Source organism: Hyla sarda, chromosome 2 (assembly GCF_029499605.1).
Source record: "Hyla sarda isolate aHylSar1 chromosome 2, aHylSar1.hap1, whole genome shotgun sequence".
Taxonomy (NCBI): domain Eukaryota; kingdom Metazoa; phylum Chordata; class Amphibia; order Anura; family Hylidae; genus Hyla; species Hyla sarda.
Window position 1 is genome coordinate 155,898,203 of NC_079190.1, and position 16,203 is coordinate 155,914,405.

A 16,203-nucleotide genomic window follows, 5' to 3' on the forward strand; every position below is an offset into this window, starting at 1 on the left:
GACAGAGGCTCAGTAACTGAGCCTCTGCCCGCAACAATAGGCCGACCTGGCGGTACTTGTGCATTTTTGTGAATTTTGGGTGTCCAGTACCAGTATGGTTTCTTAGGGTGAGTAATAAAAAGTTTGTTGGCAAATCTCTCCGAAAAAATATTATTTTCCACTCCCCTCCTAAGTAATGATCTAGCACTCTCCTGGTAATGTGTGGTGGGGTCTTTAGGTAATGCTGTATAAGTATTTAAATCACTCAACTGACGATTTGCCTCTTGTAGGTAATAATCTTTGGTCAAGAGCACAACATTGCCTCCCTTATCCGCAGGCTTCACTACAATTTCTGTATTTTCAGATAACCATTTTAGAGCACTCCTTTCTCCCCCCGTAAGATTCGGGGTAGATTTAGGGTAAATAAGTGCTTTAACGTCTTGAATGACGTTTTCCATAAAATTCTGGATATTGGAGCCTGCGGGCAAGGGCGGGTTAAATGTAGATGGAACACCTCCTGTAAAAGGTCTGTAAGTTGTAACTTTATCTGGATCATGAATAGTTTCATCATCTGCAATTTCCATTAGTAACGATACAACATCTCTATCTTGTTCTGACCAGGATGGGTTAACCATAATAGAAGTTGGAAGTTCCCCTTCTAACTGATTAGACTCTTTACCAGGGGTATGACCACTAAGGAAAAACCTATGTAGGTTAATTTTCCTAATAGATTTATACAAATCTATAGTAAAATCCGTAAAATTGAATTCGTGATTAATACAATAGTTTAGCCCCTTCTTTGACAAAGATAGACAATCCTCAGAGAGAACATGCTGTGTCAAATTAATAATATTGGACTGACCTGTAGGATCTGGAGAGGCAAGATCACCTATTGTTGCCAGGTGACTTGCTTTCTCTTCATCCCACCTCTTTTTGAAAATCTTTTTGCACCTGCCCCGCCGTATCCTCCTCTTGCGGGTAGGTGCAGTTGTTGGTCCCCCAAAGCCACAAGGTTAGAGGGGTCTTTAGGTAGGGTGGTGTCGCCAGTCCCACTAGAGTTGGACCCTGAATCTGTAGTCCAGTAATCCTGAGGTGGTCTCCGCAGTCGTCTTTTTCTTCTCATCTTATTAAGATTCCAATCAAAGACATGGCCTCCATCATAGTCTTGTTTGTCTCTCAGATATTTATTCTTTTTACGTTCCTTAATATCAGCCTGAATCGGTAATATCTTTTTTTCCACCTTCTTTTCGAATGCTTCATATTGCTCTTTGTTCACACGGGTTTTCAGCTCTAATTTAGCTTTAAGCAGTTGTGCGGTAATTTGGGCATATTCTTTTTCTGTCCGTTTCAACATTAATTTAGTAAGTTTTAAACTGTGTTCTTGGTGTAATAATGCCCATTCATCCGTAAATTCATTATCGTCTTGAAATTGAGACAGCTCTTTAAAAACTCGTAATCCACGTGGAACTCGGCCACTCTCACAATAGGACTGTAACGAATTGACTGTCCAGAACAATTTCACTTCTTTTTCAGAAAGGGTCGTGACTTTATATTCCAAGGATTTGGTACCTAGTACCTGCAGTTCATCCCTTAAATTGCATTGTGCAAAGAATTCAGTTGCGTCTTCTCTACCAGCTAATAAAGTCCCGGGACTAATGTGCAGTGTGCTATCCAGTGCAGCACTCGCCTCTGAGGCTGCTTGTTCCATAGACTCCATAATCTGTGAGTGAGATACACCTGCGACGTGCTCAGACTAGGATATTCAGCATAACACTATCGAACACATGTAGAAGAAGGAAAGTCGGCACTGCCGCACTCACGATTCTGCCGGAGTTACTGGATCACTGCACCTACACGTCCAGATGCCACAAATCCGGTGCTCAGTCCGCCATAAGCATAAGCATAGGAAACTTGAAAGAAGAGATCGCAGACGGCACTCACGGAAACAGCAAGAAGTTTTATTCGGGATCGCTGGTCCACGCAACAACAACGACAGGTAAGTCGACCGGTTTCGCGCTACACAGAGCGCTTACACGTGACCTCTGACATCACTTAACCCTACCCCCTTAAATACATGCACCAAGTAATACAAAAATAGAACACTAGACATTACAGGGTTAAAAGCACAAAAATGGTGTGTGGTATAAAGAGACTAGCATTAGTATTTACTAATTAGCTATAACAGTGCCTTAGACTGTATAACACTATAGTGTTATACAGTCTAAGGCACTGTTATAGCTAATTAGTAAATACTAATGCTAGTCTCTCTATACCACACACCATTTTTGTGCTTTTAACCCTGTAATGTCTAGTCTTCTATTTTTGTATTACTTGGTGCATGTATTTAAGGGGGTAGGGTTAAGTGATGTCAGAGGTCACGTGTAAGCGCTCTGTGTAGCGCGAAACCGGTCGACTTACCTGTCGTTGTTGTTGCGTGGACCAGCGATCCCGAATAAAACTTCTTGCTGTTTCCGTGAGTGCCGTCTGCGATCTCTTCTTTCAAGTTTCCTATGCTTATGCTTATGGCGGACTGAGCACCGGATTTGTGGCATCTGGACGTGTAGGTGCAGTGATCCAGTAACTCCGGCAGAATCGTGAGTGCGGCAGTGCCGACTTTCCTTCTTCTACATGTGTTCGATAGTGTTATGCTGAATATCCTAGTCTGAGCACGTCGCAGGTGTATCTCACTCACAGATTATGGAGTCTATGGAACAAGCAGCCTCAGAGGCGAGTGCTGCACTGGATAGCACACTGCACATTAGTCCCGGGACTTTATTAGCTGGTAGAGAAGACGCAACTGAATTCTTTGCACAATGCAATTTAAGGGATGAACTGCAGGTACTAGGTACCAAATCCTTGGAATATAAAGTCACGACCCTTTCTGAAAAAGAAGTGAAATTGTTCTGGACAGTCAATTCGTTACAGTCCTATTGTGAGAGTGGCCGAGTTCCACGTGGATTACGAGTTTTTAAAGAGCTGTCTCAATTTCAAGACGATAATGAATTTACGGATGAATGGGCATTATTACACCAAGAACACAGTTTAAAACTTACTAAATTAATGTTGAAACGGACAGAAAAAGAATATGCCCAAATTACCGCACAACTGCTTAAAGCTAAATTAGAGCTGAAAACCCGTGTGAACAAAGAGCAATATGAAGCATTCGAAAAGAAGGTGGAAAAAAAGATATTACCGATTCAGGCTGATATTAAGGAACGTAAAAAGAATAAATATCTGAGAGACAAACAAGACTATGATGGAGGCCATGTCTTTGATTGGAATCTTAATAAGATGAGAAGAAAAAGACGACTGCGGAGACCACCTCAGGATTACTGGACTACAGATTCAGGGTCCGACTCTAGTGGGACTGGCGACACCACCCTACCTAAAGACCCCTCTAACCTTGTGGCTTTGGGGGACCAACAACTGCACCTACCCGCAAGAGGAGGATACGGCGGGGCAGGTGCAAAAAGATTTTCAAAAAGAGGTGGGATGAAGAGAAAGCAAGTCACCTGGCAACAATAGGTGATCTTGCCTCTCCAGATCCTACAGGTCAGTCCAATATTATTAATTTGACACAGCATGTTCTCTCTGAGGATTGTCTATCTTTGTTAAAGAAGGGGCTAAACTATTGTATTAATCACGAATTCAATTTTACGGATTTTACTATAGATTTGTATAAATCTATTAGGAAAATTAACCTACATAGGTTTTTCCTTAGTGGTCATACCCCTGGTAAAGAGTCTAATCAGTTAGAAGGGGAACTTCCAACTTCTATTAGCCGGCTGGGCTTTATGGTTAACCCATCCTGGTCAGAACAAGATAGAGATGTTGTATCGTTACTAATGGAAATTGCAGATGATGAAACTATTCATGATCCAGATAAAGTTACAACTTACAGACCTTTTACAGGAGGTGTTCCATCTACATTTAACCCGCCCTTGCCCGCAGGCTCCAATATCCAGAATTTTATGGAAAACGTCATTCAAGACGTTAAAGCACTTATTTACCCTAAATCTACCCCGAATCTTACGGGGGGAGAAAGGAGTGCTCTAAAATGGTTATCTGAAAATACAGAAATTGTAGTGAAGCCTGCGGATAAGGGAGGCAATGTTGTGCTCTTGACCAAAGATTATTACCTACAAGAGGCAAATCGTCAGTTGAGTGATTTAAATACTTATACAGCATTACCTAAAGACCCCACCACACATTACCAGGAGAGTGCTAGATCATTACTTAGGAGGGGAGTGGAAAATAATATTTTTTCGGAGAGATTTGCCAACAAACTTTTTATTACTCACCCTAAGAAACCATACTGGTACTGGACACCCAAAATTCACAAAAATGCACAAGTACCGCCAGGTCGGCCTATTGTTGCGGGCAGAGGCTCAGTTACTGAGCCTCTGTCCCAATATCTAGATTGGGTCTTACGCCCATTACTACCTACTATACCAGCTTACTTAAAAGATACTCAACACTTACTGCAAATTTTGGATAATTTTGGGTGGCAGGAGCATTTCATTCTGGCTAGCATCGACGTGGAGAGTCTCTACACTCGCATTCCTCAGGGTGCGGGTGTGGAGGCTGTCCGACGTCGACTGGACCAAACGGAAAATCATAGTCCTGTTTATATTAATTACATTTGTGAGATGTTACAGTTTGTATTATCCCATAATGCTTTCCAGTTTAATAATCGCTGGTTTAACCAGCGATCTGGGACTGCGATGGGGACCCCCGTGGCACCTACTTTCGCAAATATTTTTTTAGGGGTCCTAGAGGAAGATAAGGTCTTCTCCACTAACAATCCTTTCATTGAATATCTGGCCCTTTACGTTAGATATGTCGACGACGTGCTGGTTATTTGGTCGGGCAGTATGGCCCAGTTCCACCAGTTCGTCGCCTACATGAACGATAATAACTACAATATGCATTTTACTAGTGTGGTGGGCACCAATAGTATAGAATTTCTCGACACTAAACTTGTTGCTAAAAATGATTATTTGGAGATTGAGGGATTTAGAAAAATTACAGCTACTAATTCCTTACTTAGATATGACAGCTTTCATTCTCATCATGTCAAAAAATCCCTTCCTTTCGGACAATTTGTCCGATTGAAACGGATAAATACTACTACTGAAACATTTGAAATACAGGCAAAACAATTATGGGACAGACTAAAAGAGAGGGGCTACCCTATATCTATCCTGAGTGAGGCACTTTTTAAGGTCAGGAAAATACCTCGTAGTCAATTATTGCACAAAAAACATAAAACATATGATAAAGACTGTGCTAAAGAAAATCAAACAAAAAATTTTACGTTTTCCTTCTCATACAGCCCTATGGAAAATAAAATCAGGTCAGCGATACATAAAAATTGGCATATTCTCCAGCAGGATGATATCTTAAGCAAAACACAGCTGAACAAACCATTAATTTCTTTTCGCAGAACTAAGAATATTAGAGATTATATTGTACGAGGTAGATTACAAGATGATATGTCCAAAAATTGGATAGAAAAATCAAAACCACAAGGATGTTTTAAATGTGGACAGTGTAAATTATGTTCACACATGATACAAACGAAAAGTATACACTTAGGATCACAGAATATTGATATCCATGATTTTGTGACATGTAAATCTACCTATATTGTTTACGCATTAGTTTGCACATGTGGTTTTTACTATATTGGGAAGACCATAAGACCCTTGTATAAAAGAATTAGGGAACATTTTCGCTCACTCATTACTGGAAAAGGCTGCCCAAAAGTAATAGAACATATGAAATATAAACACAATAATAAAATTGAAGATTTAAAATTCCTTGGATTAAAAATAGTTGCACCCTTAAAATACGGTGGAGATAGACACAAATTATTGTTACAAAAAGAATCAGAAATGATTATACTTACAGACGCCTTAGGACCACTAGGATTAAATCTACGGGAGGATTTAACCCCTTCATGACCCAGCCCATTTTCACCTTCATGACCTGGGCATTTTTTGAAAATCTGACCACTGTCACTTTAAACATTAATAACTTTGGAATGCTTTTACTTATCATTCTGATTCCGAGATTGTTTTTTCGTGACATATTCTACTTTATTTTATCGGTAAAATTTCACTGATATTTGTATCCTTTCTTGGTAAAAAATCTAAAAATTTCATGAAAATTTTGAAAATTTTGCATTTTTCTAACTTTGAAAGTCTCTGCTTGAAAGGAAAATGGATATTCCAAATAAATTACATATTGATTCACATATACAATATGTCTACTTTGTGTTTGCATTAAAAAATTGACAAGTTTTTACTTTTGGAAGACATCAGAGGGCTTCAAAGTTCCGCAGCAATTTTCCAATTTTTCTCAAGATTTTCAAAATCTTAATTTTTCAGGGCCCAGTTCAGGTTGGAAGTGGATTTTAAGGATCTTCATATTAGAAATACCCCATAAATGACCCCATTATAAAAACTGCACCCCCCAAAGTATTCAAAATGACATTCAGTAAGTGTTTTAACCCTTTAGGTGTTTCACAGGAATAGCAGCAAAGTGAAGGAGAAAATTCTAAATCTTCATTTTTTACACTCGCATTTTCTTGTAGACCCAATTTTTTAATTTTTACAAGGGGTAAAAGGAGAGAAATCACCCTAAAATTTGTAACCCAATTTCTCTCGAGTAAGGAAATACCTCATATGCGTATGTAAAATGTTCGGCGGGCGCAGTAGAGGGCTCAGAAGGGAAGGAGCGACAATGGGATTTTGGAGAGTGAGTTTTTCTGAAAGGGTTTTTGGGGGGCATGTCCTATTTAGGAAGCCCCTATGGTGCCAGAACAGGGGACCCCCCCACATGTGACCCCATTTTGGAAACTATACCCCTCATGGAATGTAATAAGGGGTGCAGTGAGCATTTACACCCCACTGGCGTTTGACAGATATTTGAAACGGTGGACTGTGCAAATCAAAAATTTTATTTTTCATTTTCACAGACCACTGTTCCAAAAATCTGTCATACGCCAGTGGGGTGTAAATTCTCACTGCACCCCTTATTACATTCCGTGAGGGGTGTAGTTTCCAAAATGGGGTCACATATGGATATTTATTGTTTTGCGTTTGTCAGAACTGCTGTAACCATCAGCCACCCCTGTGCAAATCGCCTCAAATGTACATGGTGCACTCTTCCTTCTGGGCCTTGTTGTGCGCCCTCAGAACACTTTGCGTCCACCTATGGGGTATCTCCGTACTCAGGAGAAATTGCGTTACAAATTTAGAGGGTCTTTTTTCCCTTTTACCTCTTGTGAAAATAAAAAGTATAGGGCAACACCAGCATGTCAGTGTAAAAAATTTATTTTTTTACACTAACATGCTGGTGTAGACCCCAACTTCACCTTTTCATAAGGGGTTAAAGAAGAAAAAGCCCCCCAAAATTTGTAAGGCAATTTCTCCCGAGTACGGCGATACCCCATATGTGTCCCAAAACTGTTGCCCTGAAATACGACAGGGCTCCAAAGTGAGAGAGCGCCATGCGCATTTGAGGCCTGAATTAGGGATTTGCATAGGGGTGGACATAGGGGTATTCTACGCCAGTGATTCCCAAACAGGGTGCCTCCAGCTGTTGCAAAACTCCCAGCATGCCTGGACAGTCAATGGCTGTCCGGCAATACTGGGAGTTATTATTTTGCAACAGCTGGAGGCTCCGTTTTGGAAACAGTAGCGTACCAGACGTTTTTCATTTTTTGGGGGGAGGGGGGCTGTGTAGGGGTATGTGTATATGTAGTGTTTTTTACTTTTTATTTTAGGTTAGTGTTAGTGTAGTGTTTTTAGGGTACAGTCACATGGGCAGAGGTTCACAGCAAGTTTGCCGCTGGAAGTTTGAGCTGCAGCGCAAAATTTGCGCCATCTCAAACTTGCAGCACTCACTGTAAACCTCCGCCCATGTGAGTGTACCCTGTACATTCACATTGGGGGGAGGGGGCAAACATCCAGCTGTTGCAAACTCCGAGCATGCCCTTTGGCTGTCCGTGCATGCTGGGAGTTGTAGTTTTGCAACAGCTGGAGGAACACTGGTTTGGAAACACTAAGTTAAGTAATAAACTTTCAAGTGTTTTGTAACCAAACTTAGTGTTTCCAAACCAGTGTGCCTCCAGCTGTTGCAAAACTACAACTCCCAGCATGCATGGTCTGTCAGTGCATGCTGGGAGTTATAGTTTTGCAACAATTGCAACAGCTGGAGGCACTGAGGTAGGAAACGGACAATGTTTCCGAACTAGTGTGCCTCCAGATGTTGCAAAACTACAACTCCCAGCATGCCCAGACTGCCAAGGCATGCTGGAAGTTGTAGTTCGGCAATATCTGAAGGATCAGATGTTGCCGAACTACAACTTCCAGCATGCTTGGGCAGTCTGGGCATGCTGGGAGTTGTAGTTTTGCAACATCTGGAGGTCCACAGTTTGGAGACCACTGTATAATGGTCTCCAATCTGTGCTCTTCCAGATGTTAGAGAACTACAACTTCCAGCATGCCTGGACAGACTGAGCATGCTGAGATTTGTAGTTTTGCAACATCTGGAAGAGCACAGATTGGAGACCATTATACAGTGGTCTCCAAACTGTGGACCTCCAGATGTTGCAAAACTACAACTCCCAGCATGCCCAGAAAGCCAAAGGCTGTCTGGGCATGCTGGGAGTTGCAGTTTTGAAACTCTCAGAGGCAGCAGTGAGATCGCTTTACGGCGATCTCACTGCTGCCAATGAAGATGCTGCACTGCTGCCGGAAACTCACCTCCGGGACGCAGCGCCGCCGGGACCGCACGGAGGACGCCGGGACCGCTCGGGACACCGCTCCGACGGGTAGGTGACGCCGGGGGACGGGACAGGGACACTTAGCAGAGCGGTGTGTGTCCCGATCCCCGTGATCAGGACTCACACACCGCGCTGCTAAGTATTCTGATAGCGAAACGCTGCTATCAGCTAGTCCAATTTGACCAGCTGATAGCAGCGATCGCTGGGGGGGGGTGGGGGATGAAACCCCCCGTGGTCGCACGGTAAGATGGCTGGCTATCAGTGATAGCCACCATCTTTCCGTGCGCTGCGGGATGCCGCGAGTAGCGGCAGTAATGTCCATGACGTACCTGTATGTCATGGGTCGGGAACACCTTGCCACCCATGACGTACAGGTATGTCATAGGTCGGGAAGGGGTTAAATGTATTTCCATAGTGCAGGTGTATGTTGTTAGCATAGGATCTATGTTCACACCTAGCGTTTTTAATACTATACCTCCGATAGTGTTATACAGTCTAAGGCACTGTTATAGCTAATTAGTAAATACTAATGCTAGTCTCTCTATACCACACACCATTTTTGTGCTTTTAACCCTGTAATGTCTAGTTTTCTATTTTTGTATTACTTGGTGCATGTATTTAAGGGGGTAGGGTTAAGTGATGTCAGAGGTCAGGTGTAAGCGCTCTGTGTAGCGCGAAACCGGTCGACTTACCTGTCGTTGTTGTTGCGTGGACCAGCGATCCCGAATAAAACTTCTTGCTGTTTCCGTGAGTGCCGTCTGCGATCTCTTCTTTCAAGTTTCCAGTCTATGCAGTGTTTGTGGAATTCAATGCAAATAATTAATAGGTTCATTCTTTGAGCGGATCAATTTCTGCGGCGTTCAGCAGCATTTAGCAGTGTGAACAGGTCCGCAGAAGACCCATAGACACTAATGTTAGGGGTTGGCACAGTGATGTTCTGATGCACAATTCCGTACCAGTCCCTCTGTATGAACATACCCTAAGGACTGATCAGGAAAAGTTGTGCCGCTGTTTTGAAAATAAAAGTTATTTATTTACCTGCAATGCTTTGTTATTCTGGTGTGAGGCCCATCTTACCACTCGCTGTGCGGTCTAAGGCGCCGGACAATCCTGAGATGTAATTGAAGTACTGAATGTTAGTAAGATAAAAATATAAACATGTTATGTTATTACTGACTCAGTGCTGTCTTTATTTTGGATAGTCGGTGTACATAAGCTAAGGTAAATCTGAAATTGGGTCCATAGGTGAATGATAAGTAAAAATATGAGATTCAGCAAGACTTCGTACAGTAAAGAGGTGGCCGAGAGGTGAGCACTCAGAGGAGGCTGTGCATGTAGATCAATATAAAGGGTATCTGGGACAATTTTGTTTACTTCAAAACTTGTTTGTGCAAAGAGCAGCAACAAGTGTAACATTTTAAGACGTTAGCTGTTCATTTTATCCCTGAAAGTAGAAGAAAAATAAAGCTGTCAATGGCTGGAAGTAGAAAGCAACTGTAGGAACTAACAGAAATGTAAAGACAGGAATAAAAGGAGAGGTTAACTTTCAGGGAAGACATCATAGCGGGGAAACCATTTTAACATTACAACATATACTGGTCAAAAAAAAATAAAGGGAACACAAACAACACAATGTAACTCCAAGTCAATCACACTTCTGTGAAATCACACTGTCCACTCAGGAAGCAACACTGATTGACAATCAATTTCACATGCTGTTGTGCAAATGGAACAGACAACAGGTGGAAATTATAGGCAATTAGCAAGACACCGCCAATAAAGGAGTGGTTCTGCAGGTTGTGACCACAGACCACTTCTCAGTTCCTATGCTTCCTGGCTGATGTTTTGGTCACTTTTGAATGCTGGCGGTGCTTTCACTCTAGTGGTAGCATGAGAGGGAGTCTACAACCCACACAATTGGCTAAGGTAGTGCAGCTTATCCAGGATGGCACATCAATGCGAGCTGTGGCAAGAAGGTTTGCTGTGTCTGTCAGCATAGTGTCCAGAACATGGAGGCACTACCAGGAGACAGGCCAGTACATCAGGAGACGTGGTGGAGGCTGTAGGAGGGCAACAACCCAGCAGCAGGACCGCTACCTCCGCCTTTGTGCAAGTAGGAGCAGGAGGAGCACTGTCAGAGCCCTGCAAAATGACCTCCAGCAGGCCACAAATGTGCATGTGTTCACTCAAACGGTCAGAAACAGACTCCATGAGGGTGGTATGAGGGCCCGACGTCCACAGGTGGGGTTTGTGCTTACAGCCCAATACCGTGCAGGACGTTTGGCATTTGCCAGAGAACACCAAGATTGGCAAATTCGCTACTTGTACCCTTTGCTATTCACAGATGAAAGCAGGTTCACACTGAGAACATGTGACAGAGTCTGGAGACGCTGTGGAGAACGTTCTGCTGCTTGCAACATCCTCCAGCATGACCAGTTTGGCAGGGGGTCAGTAATGGTGTGGGGTGTCATTTCTTTGGGGGCCACATAGCCCTCCATGTGCTTGCCAGAGGTAGCCTGACTGCCATTAGGAAGCGAGATGAGATCCTCAGACCTCCTAATGCAAGACAATGCTAGACCTCATGGGGGAGATTTATCAAAAACAGTGCAAAGGAAAAGTTACTGAGTTGCCCATATCAACCAATCAGATTGCTTCTTTCATTTTGCTGAGGCCTTGTTAAAAATGAAAGAAGAGATCTGATTGGTTGTTATGGGCAACTGGGCAACTTTCACTTTTTTCACATTTTGTTATGTTAATTATACCCAAACGGACAACTATGACCTGGGAAAGAAAAATTGTATCTATGCAGTACATAAGTGACCAAGCACTATCGGTTGACCCAGGTACTAGTATTGGCTATAAGTGTGTGAACTCCAAACATAAATAGCAAATAACAAGAAAGAGAAAACGGAGTCACTTATAAAACATATATCATTTTATTAATTCCGTAGAATGTAAGTACATAAAAAATATATTAAAAAGTACTATTTTTCAAAGAGGAATGAGGCTAAAAGGTGGTGTCACCGGCTCTGCAATAAAATCTGGGGTATCTATATAGTGTATATATTACTGGGTCCACCACAATGAGATAGAAATTGTACAATAATCTTGCACACAAATTTGCACAAACAAAGTGTTTAGCAGCATCTAAAAAAACATGTATATAAATCTCACAGTGAGAGCAAAAATATTGCATACCAAATAAAGTGCAGTGTGCATGTAAACAGACATAACATTGCAGGATACAAATCAGTATAAAGATATACCAGAGTACAGCAGCAATTAGCAGAGACCGGGACAGCACCACTCCAACGTACGTTTCGGTACGCAACCTTCGTCTGGGAGTGGCTCTATCCCAGTCTGACTGTCTATTTATATCCAGGAACACCAATCAGATTGTATTGTAAGACTGATAATATAATCCTCACCGGTGGCTGTTGCGATGCACGCGAACGCCGGCCCCGCCGCCGCCCGGAAACCGGAAGGAGCCGCGTCACATAACATGGCACTGCGAAAAATCTCATGACCGTGCCATGACGTAGACGCGACTCACCCGGAACCCCGGCAGCGCAGAGACGGCGCACGCGCACCAGCGACAGGAGCAGTGTCTGTGATCAGCAGAACACTGATAGATTAAGCATATCCATACATATTTACAATAACATAACATAATATAAAATACGAGATTGCAATAAATAATAAAGAGTATACTAGGTGCCATATAATAAATTTAGATTTGAATTTAGATAAAATGTGAATGCATAACTTGTATGTGGTTCAGTGTGTGTGTATAAGAAAGGTAAGTGTAGTGACCTATATGTAGGGAGTATATATAATTTTTCCTGTCACTTTTTTATATTTCCCCTGACTCGCACACAACTTTTATTACACTCAGATATCCCCATTCCATATAGAATCCCACCTGACCCCAGGATATCTCCTTTATTGCCCTATATAAATTATATATACTCCCTACATATAGGTCACTACACTTACCTTTCTTATACACACACACTGAACCACATACAAGTTATGCATTCACATTTTATCTTAATTCAAATCTAAATTTATTATATGGCACCTAGTATACTCTTTATTATTTATTGCAATCTCGTATTTTATATTATGTTATGTTATTGTAAATATGTATGGATATGCTTAATCTATCAGTGTTTTGCTGATCAGACACTGCTCCTGTCGCTGGTGCGCGTGCGCCGTCTCTGCGCTGCCGGGGTTCCGGGTGAGTCGCGTCTACGTCATGGCACGGTCATGTGATTTTTCGCAGTGCCGTGTCATGTGACGCGGCTCCTTCCGGTTTCCGGGCGGCGGCGGGGCCGGCGTTCGCGTGCATCGCAACAGCCACAGGTGAGGATTATATTATCAGTCTTACAATACAATCTGATTGGTGTTCCTGGATATAAATAGACAGTCGGACTGGGATAGAGCCACTCCCAGACGAAGGTTGCGTACCGAAACGTACGTTGGAGTGGTGCTGTCCCGATCTCTGCTAATTGCTGCTGTACTCTGGTATATCTTTATACTGATTTGTATCCCTGCAATGTTATGTCTGTTTACATGCACACTGCACTTTATTTGGCATGCAATATTTTTGCTCTCACTGTGAGATTTATATACATGTTTTTTACATGCTGCTAAACACTTTGTTTGTGCAAATTTGTGTGCAAGATTATTGTACAATTTCTATCTAATTTTGGTGGACCCAGTAATATATACACTATATATACCCCAGCTTTTATTGCAGAGCCGGTGACACCACCTTTTAGCCTCATTCGTCTTTGAAAAATAGTACTTTTTAATATATTTTTTATGTACTTACATTCTACGGAATTAATAAAATGATATATGTTTTATAAGTGACTCCGTTTTCTCTTTCTTGTTATTCACATTTTGTTATGTTGCAGACATGTGCTAAAATAGAAAACAAAATTAAGTGCTCTCCAATTATTCTGTAATTGCTACGCCAAAAATTTTGATTATTGTCCATAAAGGGGTTATTCGGGCAAAAACGTCTTATCCTCTATCGAAAGGATAGGGGATAAGAGGTCTGATCACGGGGGGGCCCGCCTGCAGCACCCATATTCTATGCGGGGCTGCGCCTCCAGGCTCGGAAACCCAGAGATTTCCGAGACTGGAGACGTAATGCCACGCCACCTCATGATGTCACACCATGCTTGCTCCATTCATGTCTATAGGAGAGGGTATGACGCCCCCTCCCATATACATGAATGGGGGGAGTGTGGCGTCACGAGGGGCATGGTATTACATCATGTCTCCAGTCCCAGAAACCTCTGGGTTTCCGAGCCTGGAGATGCAGCCCCGCATAGAATGCGGGTGCTGCAGGGAGATTGCAGGGGGTCCTTTGGATAGGGCATAAGATGTTTTTGCTCGGATAACCTCTTTAAAAAGCCTAGGGTGCTGTGCTCACACACATTTTTATTGTTTCTCGATACATCCTTTTGTTCCTCAGTTATGAGGGTTTATAGTTTGTCTGACAATTAAAGATAACAGTCTGATGGGTGTGAACTTAAGTTTAATAATGGGTGGGAATATACAGTAGGGGGTGTAATTGTTGTACATTGAGGGGCGTATCTGCCTAATTCACACCCTCTGACTGCAAAATATGAAAGAAATATATATATATAGTATAAATATAGTATAACTATACCAAACAACATAACATCATACAAAGTTAATAGAAATATTAAAAGCACTTTAGCATCGATCAAATGTTGCCAACTGAACCAGGAGCCTGCTCAATGGCCTACAGATTGATGGAGGCATTTTTGATCCCTGTAAAAGCTTTATTTTGTACAGCAATACATACTTTATGAGATATTATCTACTGAGATATCACAACACTGTGGAAGATGAAGACATAGAAGTAATAGACAGCTTTTGTACACTTTGATAAGTTAGCAAAAACAAAAATCCTAGTAGTCAAAACATACAAAGACTTGACAACTTGTTAGAGCAAGCAACATAGACCCATAAAAGAGCTGTAATTTTAATGCTGTTTCTATAAAAAATGATAACCATAACTGTCCAGGCTATGCCATTCTTTACGGTTCTTCATAGATGTAAAAGCTGAAAATAACATAATGCCAGCACTGGATATAAAAATAGCTTATTAGTTTCTAGATGTGACTGTTGGACAGTAATAAAAAAAAATTGATACTTTCAAGTTGGCAAACATTTTGGAAATATTGAGTCAACAAAGCAGCTGTTTTCACCAAATTTTACAAATTCTTCACTGTAAACCCCAAAGGACCAGACTGAAGTTATTATATTTTGAAAATATTAGGAAATAAAATGGTTATTGTTTTGGTATCTTGAAGTAACATTTTTTATGAAAAGAAAATAATAAACAATAACTTATCTTAGTAAGACAAAGGAATTTACAGTTTTAAAAACAATGGTGTGTTTTTTTTTCACCACAGTTGTCTATTGTCCATTTTGTATTGTACTTTATCTCCACTGAAGTGAATGTGAGGCTCCTGCAATATAAGGCTCCATTTATTCTTCTGATGTGGTTTCTATCATTATGAAGAACATCACAGCAGTGCTGGATAAATGTGCATGACAGACACTTATAGCAAAAGAAAGTGGCAACACACGCAATATAGCTGCTCAGTGACTTCTTTTATATATATTCAAGAGATTAATACATCTCACAGGAAAAGATAATATTCACCCAAGTGCACAATAATATTTCAGCAGTGTCCAGCCGGAGATTTCATTAGCTCGTCAGGTTCTCAATCCTGATATGACCTGTGTCCATGCGTACGGCCATCTCCTACACCCGAGGGTGTGTAAATGAATGCAACGTTTCGAAGGTAACACCTTCTTTGTCAAGCATCATGTGAGTAACGCCCATCACCATACTAAATACATCTATGGTTCTCGCGAGATCTCAGTTCTACAACGAGAGTACAAAAATTACAAAAAGTATCAAAAGGGTATCAAAAGGGTTAAAAACATATAAAATTACAAAGATCCAGTATATATTAAATTATAAAAACACATTAAAGTTGCAGATCTCATTAATTCCGTCCGGTTTTAAAGTGCCCAGTTTCTGTATCCAGCGTACCTCATTTCTCAATAAGTTCATTTTTATTTGTTCTTTATTTTCTCCCTCCACGTTCTCCAGTATCTGCCATCTAAGTTCATTTACATGGTGTCTATGTTCAGCAAAATGCCTCGCTACACTGGTTTCAAATTTTTCTTTAATTACCGCATCAACTTCGTTCCGGTTCACACTGTCCTGTTCTTTTTGATAAGATCTAATCGCGCTTTTATGCTCGTTGATTCTCTGTTTAATGCTCCTTGTGGTCTGGCCAACATAGCCCATCCCACAAGAGCATTTAAGAAAATAAATCACTTGGGTGCTATTGCACGAGTGCCACCCCTTG